The sequence below is a fragment of the Athene noctua genome, chromosome Z (genome assembly GCF_965140245.1).
Source record: "Athene noctua chromosome Z, bAthNoc1.hap1.1, whole genome shotgun sequence".
Taxonomy (NCBI): domain Eukaryota; kingdom Metazoa; phylum Chordata; class Aves; order Strigiformes; family Strigidae; genus Athene; species Athene noctua.
In genome coordinates, this window is record NC_134077.1 from 1,664,252 (window position 1) to 1,671,783 (window position 7,532).

A 7,532-nucleotide genomic window follows, 5' to 3' on the forward strand; every position below is an offset into this window, starting at 1 on the left:
GAAGGAGAGATTTATGGTTTGCTCCTTCACCGGTCGCAAAAAGTCATGAAACAACAAATTTTTGGGGGATCATCTCTTTTCCTGGGAGGGAAAAAATAATCAGAGAAAAACTTGGGTTAAAGGCATTTGCCTCTGGGCGTGAAAATTAGTGATCTGTTCTGCTCGCCGTGCTAACCGGAGCAGTCTGACGTCACAGGAGAGGGGATGGGGAAAGACTTTTTGGGTCCCTCATTCCGCCTCATGGCTGCTGTGGGCAAACTTGTGCCCTCCAGACCTCGGCTGGGGAGGGTGTGGGAAGGCAAGCTCACCCCTACGCTGCCTCCCCATCCTCCAGCTCAATTTGAGTTCCTCATTAATAACTTTCATCATTCCCATTAAAAAAAAAAAAAAAAAAAAAAGTAGATCATTAATAATTTTGGTGAATGTTTTAGTCATCTTTGTGTAGCTTAGCTTGGTACTCTTAGGAGTAAATTTGACAATATGATTAAAATCCTAAATTTTAAATCCTAAATCCTGAAAGCAGGTGTCAAAATAAACTATAAATGATTCAGTTCCTTTCTGGAAGGAGCTGTTCGTGTCTGAGGCACTGAAATCTCGGGGCATGGACCCCCAACCTGCACATTAACAACCAAACTCACAACCAGTTCAAAACCACAATTTTTCTCTTATTTTCTCAGTTTTTGCTGGCACAAGAACACCCAGGGCACTGCTTGGATCCAAAGATTTGCTCTTATCTGCAGAGCAGCCGCCTAAGCCCCGGGCTCAGCAGCTCCTTGATTTGTGGCGGGGTGGGAAAGGGAAATTATTGGCTCCATCACTGTCACCTGCTGCTCGGTCGCGCTCTCCGGTGCAGCTGCCACAACCACCTGGTATTAAAAGGGACAAAATGTCATCTTGGAGCATTAAGGCAGCTCCAGGAGCGTGTTGTACCAGGCAGAGCACGTCTCTTGGGTGCCACCAGCAATTTGGAAATCCCGTTGCGCAAGTTGCAATTCCCTTCACATCTTGTAAGAATTAAAGATATGTCTTGTTCTTTGCCTCTCGTCAAGTTCTTCGTCTTATTCTGCGTCTTTCGTCAAGTTCTTTATCTTGTTCTTTGTCTTTCGTCAAGTTCTTCGTGTTAACATTTAGTCAATTTCTCCTTTGTCTTTCGTCTCGTTCTTCGTGTTAATACTATTCAATTTCTTCATCTTTTGTCAAGTTCTCCGTCTTCTTTGTCTTTCATCAAGTTCTTCGTGTTAATATTATTCAATTTCTCCATCTTTCATCAAGTTCTTCGTCTTGTTCTTTGTCCTTCATCAAGTTCTTCATCTTGTTCTTTGTCTTTCATCAAGTTCTTCGTGTTAATATTATTGATTCAATTTCTCCATCTTTCGTCAAGTTCTTCGTCTTGTTCTTTGTCCTTCATCAAGTTTGTCTTGTTCTTTGTCTTTCATCAGGTTCTTCATGTTAATATTATTTAGTCAGTTTCTCCTTTGTCTTTCACCAAGTTCTTCATCTTATTATTTGTCTTTCGCCAAGTTCTTCATGTTAATATTATTCAGTCAATTTCTTCATCGTCTTTTGTCAATGTCATTGTCTTTCATTAATGTCTTCGTCTGTCATCAATGTTGTCAATTTGCTTCATAGAAGTTTTCTGTCTTCGCTTTTTCTCCCCACCAAATACACCCAGAAAAAAGGCTGTGATTAGGGTGCCCCCAACCTTCTGCCACCCATCGGCACAGGAGTGAAGGCATCTCCCCCTGCAAGCAGAGTTTTCCTCCCAGAGTGTTAAACCTGCCTGCTCTATGCATGCTACGACGCTCAGTTCTGATTTTCTCCCGTTCACGTGCTGGTTTAGGTTGAACTTTTCTGGTAATAAATACGATTTGCAACTCGTGCATGGTTTTTAGTTGCTACAGGTCCTTAAAAGGTGAGTTGGTTCCCTTCATCATTCATGGGGATTCCTCCTCCTCTCTCTTCCCCGGTCCTCACTGAGGATTGCTTTGTAAAGTAAGCCCTGCTGAAATATTTAATGTGAGATCAGCAGTTTAGGTCAGGGGCCTTAAATGAACGAGGGTCTAAAGAGTTTCCTCCGTCTTCTGTTTTTAATTCCTCTCTGGAGACACTGGAAGTCACTGACCAGGGAACTGTTTGCAACCACGACTCACCCAGATCTCCCCTCCGTGGTTATCTGGATTTTCTTTACATTACGTTTAGTCCTTGGAGGAACTCAAATATGGTCTAAATGGGGCCATCACTGTCATCTTGTACGTGTTAAGTAGAATATTTAGAGCGTACTTTCTGCTTGGAAGTGGTGTGGGTTTCATATACAGCTGCAGACTCCCTGCAGATGCACATACTCTGTTTGCAGGAGCAGACCACAGAGATCCACCGGGGACATGGAAAGAGAAATCAAGATAATCGTTAAATCTGAAGCAGTCTCTGTAATACAACCGAAACAAAATCAGAGACTCTGTATACGGAATTATTTCTCAAAATGCTCAACTCTCCCTTCTCCTTCCTTCATGATCTGGCTGGAGGCCAACTTGAGGAAGGCTGTGGTACAGCACACGTTGCCACCTTCTAGGAAAAAGCAATCGCAGGGCAGTGGAACAAATGCCACCGAGCCTGCGTGTCCCTCCAGGGACCCCTGGGGACAGAGCAGGGATCCCTGCAGAGGGATGGGGGTCAGGGAGGGGGGTCAGGGCTGCAGGAGACCTTTTGGTGCGTGAGTAGGTGTCGTCACAATGCGGAGGGAAGGGAAGGGAAGGGAAGGGAAGGGAAGGGAAGGGAAGGGAAGGGAAGGGAAGGGAAGGGAAGGGAAGGGAAGGGAAGGGAAGGGAAGGAAGGGAAGAGGAAAGGGAAAAGGGAAAGAAAAGGGAAAAGGAAAGAAAAGGGAAAGGGAAGGAAAAGGAGAAGGAGAGGAGGAAGAGTCAAAGCAATCCCGTCACCAGCCCTGGATCCAGCGCTGTCTCAGATCTGGTGATGTTGGGTGGTGGGTGCACACCCAGCAAACTTTCTGTCACCTTTTCAGTTCATTTTATCAGCTGATTTGCATATTAGATGAGGAGAGGCAGGTATTCCATCAACTCATTTCCATGAGAGAGGAGGAAGAGGTGGAGCAGGGGTTCTGCAGGTGCACTGAGGGGGAAATGGGGTGCCCCACCCTTTGTCCACTTGAGTCGGTGGTTGCACTCACCTGCCCACCTTTGGCCTTTCTTCTGTTCCCACAGATTTTTGCTGATTTCCTGCTTCTTGAGCAATCATCCAACTTCCGGGGCAGAAATTCTCACCTCTTATCAGTTCTTGGCATGGAAGTCATGAGCAAGGCCTGCGTGGTGTCTGCCTGACACAACAGAGCCGCCAAGTACCAGGCTGACACAGTAGAGCCTGAGATTAAGGTCCTTGTGCTCGATGGCAAGCTTTGGTTTCACTCAGTCCAGTTTAACCCCTTTGAGGTTTATCTCAGGAGTTTGTCAATGCAACCGCAAGGCAGTGTGGGCTGCCCCCTTCCATACACTCCCGCTTCCTCGGGTGACATTCCTTAGGCTCATGACCAAGGCCACAGCTTGTCCTTGAGGTTTTCTTGTCGATGATTGTTTGAGGCATCGATTCCTTCAGTTCCTTACTTAAAAAAGTAACGCAGCAGTCTTTTGGGGGTGCTAAAATGCACCGTCCTGAAATGAGCGGCTGCTTTTTTCACTGACTTTAGAAGAGCCTGGGTACACGCTTTTGGTTTTAAATCTACGCCGGAAAGATCGGCTTTTCCCCTAACTTTTATCTAAAAAGTTTAACGACTTCATTAAAGCCGAGCTCGCTTCACTGATGCATCCCTGGTTGAACTGCCAGCGTTAGTAGCTTCCTTCAGGAGTTTCATGCAGCGTTGGATGAGAGATCCAGCTCCGCTGTTCCCATCCGCAGCCGTTCATTGCCCCTGAAATCAATTAAACACTAACGACCGGGTCATCTAAACTGGAGATCTACTTAAAGAAGAGATGTGTGGCAGCACGTTCTCGGGGCTGGGTGGGGATAGTGCTTATTTTTTTTTCAACAGAATACCAGTAATTTGGCCAGAGGCAGCCCCGCGTTTGCAGCATCGCGGGTAGATGACGGTCCCTGGGTTTCCCTTGGGGAATCTTAGACTTTTCCTGAGTTTTGCACCAAAACTCACCAACCGCTGGCCCCGCTCCTGAAGCCTCTGCAGGGGGAGAGACCAGACAGCGAAAGCAGAAGTTGGAATTGGGAATTTTTCCCCCTCCCCAGCTCTAATGAATTTCCTTTTCCTTCATCAGGGGAAAATGGAGGCAATTGGGGCCAAAGCCTCTAGAGGTCGGTGCAGCTCAACCAATGCGCCCGACTGCTCCCGCACCCCCGGCAGCGCGGAGCTGCCCGCATCCCTCTGCAGGCAGCGCTGGCAGCATTCCCCCCCACCCTCACCCCCGGCCTGAGACCACCTCAGGACTGGTCCAAGCATCAGAAAGAAGAAAATGGGAAGAAAAAGAGTTTCTCCTGCTCAGAGAGCACCCGGAGAACCAGGGTGGGGATAACTGCTCCCAGGGGTGGCCCGGGGAGAAGGACTGGGTGCACCAGCTGTAGGCAAATGTCCTGAACACTCCTCTTTTCCAGTATTTTTCAGAATTATGACTGATTTTTGTGACCTGCGTATCGACTCTTCGGGGACACGCCGTGTAAATCCAGCTCTGGAAATGAAGCTGTAATCCCGCTTTAGCATCGCTCTGTGGTACTTGAGGATGAGGTGGGAAAAGCCATCAACCAGTTCCCTACCAAGGAGGTGGTCAGACATGCCGAAAGTTTCAGCTCTGGGTTTAAATGTCCCACTTCTGCTGAAATTCCACTAAGAACTCTTGGCTCTTTGGTGAATTTGATGCAAAATATGTTGAGAAATGTTGGGGGAAATTGAAGGCTTTATTGGTTCACAGAATCACCAAGTGGTTTGGGTTGGAAAGAACCTTAAAGATCGCTGAGTTCCAACTCTTTGCCACGGGCAGGGCCACCTTCCACTAGCCCAGGTTGCCCAAAGCCCCGTCCAACCTGGCCCTGAACCTTTCCAGGTTTCAATTATATTCACAGTGACAGAGAGTCTGATTTACAGCCCTTTGAAACCAAGGGGGGGAAAAAAAAATAAATCTGTTGACTCTAACAGGCTTTAGCATAGATTATTTTAAAAGTCATTAAAAAATGAGGCAGGTCTTGATTTAAATCAAGCCGCAGCGGGGCTCCAAAGAGCCACGTCCTGCACCCTCCTGCCTCCCCTCTCCCTACCACTCCCCGCTGGCAAAGGGCACAGGCAGAACCCCATTTGCACATGAAACCTTAACGATAACACTAATAAAACGTTAACAATTAACATTCAAAACCTGCTCATGCAACTGCCCGCTGACTTACACCATGAATATGGAACAGGTTGGCCAGGACTGAGGCAGATTGTGCTCGTTTTGTTGGCACGTCCAGTTGGAAGGAGCCCCTACCACACATCTGTGCTTCTGCAGGAGAGAGTTGCAGTTTGGCTTTTTAGTTAACGGGGACTCGCGGAAATTAGAGTGTCCTGACAATCAGGATTGAGTTATCTACTGAGGTTTTCAGGAGTTTAGCTGCACCTGAGCCAACACCGCTAAAGTAACCGATGCGCTCGGTGTCTTACCCTCGTGCTTCGTATTTTCCGATGCCCAAAGTCTTCGCTGAGCTTCTGCAGATTTAACTGCTCGGGGAGTAAACCGAAGTGTTCAGGGAAAATCCTGCGGAATGAAAGCGTGTTCTTCTCGCGTGAAAAAAAAAATAAAAATAGATGTTCTACTTGAAAACGTTTTGGTTCCGGGTGGTTTTGCTCTTTACAAAGTTTAATCAAGCTAAACGAAAAGATGAAATCTCTTCTGAGTGAAGATTTTGAATATTTGGTTAAAAATAGCAACTTCAATCATGTAGTATCTCCAAATTTCTCTTTTACCCAGCGATATTTAGCCAATTCTAACCAAATTCACAGACTCAGTGACTTTAAACCTCTACATGAAAGACTTTTCGGTGTTTGTTTGTTTGTTGTTTTGTTTTGTTTGTTTGTTTGTTTGTTTTTCTGTACACATATGACTTTCTGTGCTTTGGCTTCTAGATTGTCATAAACAAAATACTTGTAAAGATTTTTTTATAGATGCTGGGGACTTTTTTTTTCCTGTTTAAAAGTACTTTTTTTTTTTTTTCCTGTTCAATTATTCTGTAATTTTACGCTACTTACCTACAACTTTCAGCAATTTCTTCCCAGAAATTTTATGAACTAAAGAGTTACCTGTAGGTGTTTTGCTCTTCTCAGCAAATCAGTGATCTCAGTGATCTCCCCCTGCGCTGGCTCACGTCGTGTCCATCTGTCCTGCCTCTGCCTGCACGTGCTCTGTTTTCCTCCAGCTCCGTGACACAAACGCTGCCCAACAAAGGGCTTAGCCAGGCCCCTGATATTCTTTCTGCTCTAGTAAAATGCTCTTTTTTAAAAAATATGACCACCCCAAGCAGAGATAACACCAGCAAACTCTTCAAGTGTAGACAAGGCTGTTGGAAAAAAGCAAACTCAGAATCACAGAATCATCTCGGTTGGAAAAGACCTCGAAGACCAACTGTTAACCTCACACTGACCAATAAACTCGATCAGTTTGGGATTAGCCAACAATATGTATTTGCTTGGATGACTGATTATTAGATTATTTGAGGTAGAAAACCTCTCTTCGTTCCGAGGCAATATCCACCTGTGTTAAACGGCGAGATCCTGACCTACACCCAGAGGTTTCGGTGCCTCTGAGAAGGTAGGAGGACTGAAAAGAATTTAAAAGGGAATTTCCCAAGCCCAGCTTAGCCAGAAATGCTGTGCACCTTCTTACAACGACCTGACGACCGAGGAATTGTGATTTACAAATAGTAGTGGAAAATAAGCTGTTGGGAAAGCAAGCCCACACCTCTGGGCTGCCATGAGTCTGAACGCCGGGGTTTTCAGCCTTTAGCAGGATTTGGAGGGTGGGCTCGTATCCGTGGGGCTAAAAAGTTTCTCTCTACCTGCCCCTACCAGCCATCCCTGCTCCCAAATTCAGCTGGAGCCCCTTGGCTTTCTTCCAAGGCACTGAGCAGTGAAATGGATAAGCCACCCCTTGAATGTTTTTTTGATATTTTTGACTCGTTAATCTTTGCTCATGCAGCTCAATTTGAACGTGGGGAGCAACCAAAAAGAGAATTGCATCAGCATGGGCCCGAACACGGCGTGATTCCCACGTGTCCATGCAAATCTGTGTATCCCAGCGGTACTTTGGGTGCTCTTGTGCCAGTGAAAACTGAGAAAAAAAAGGAGAAAAATAATGGTTTTGAACTGGTTGTGAGTTTGGTTGTTGATGTGCAGGCTGGGGGTCCAAGCCCTGAGATTTCCATGCCTCGGACACAAACGGCTCCTTCCAAAAGGAAACGAATAATTTTTAGTTCATTTTGACACCTGCTTCTAGATGAAAAAGTGCATTTAGGCTTTTACTGCCCTGCCAGTGTACCAAAAAATTTCCCATCGA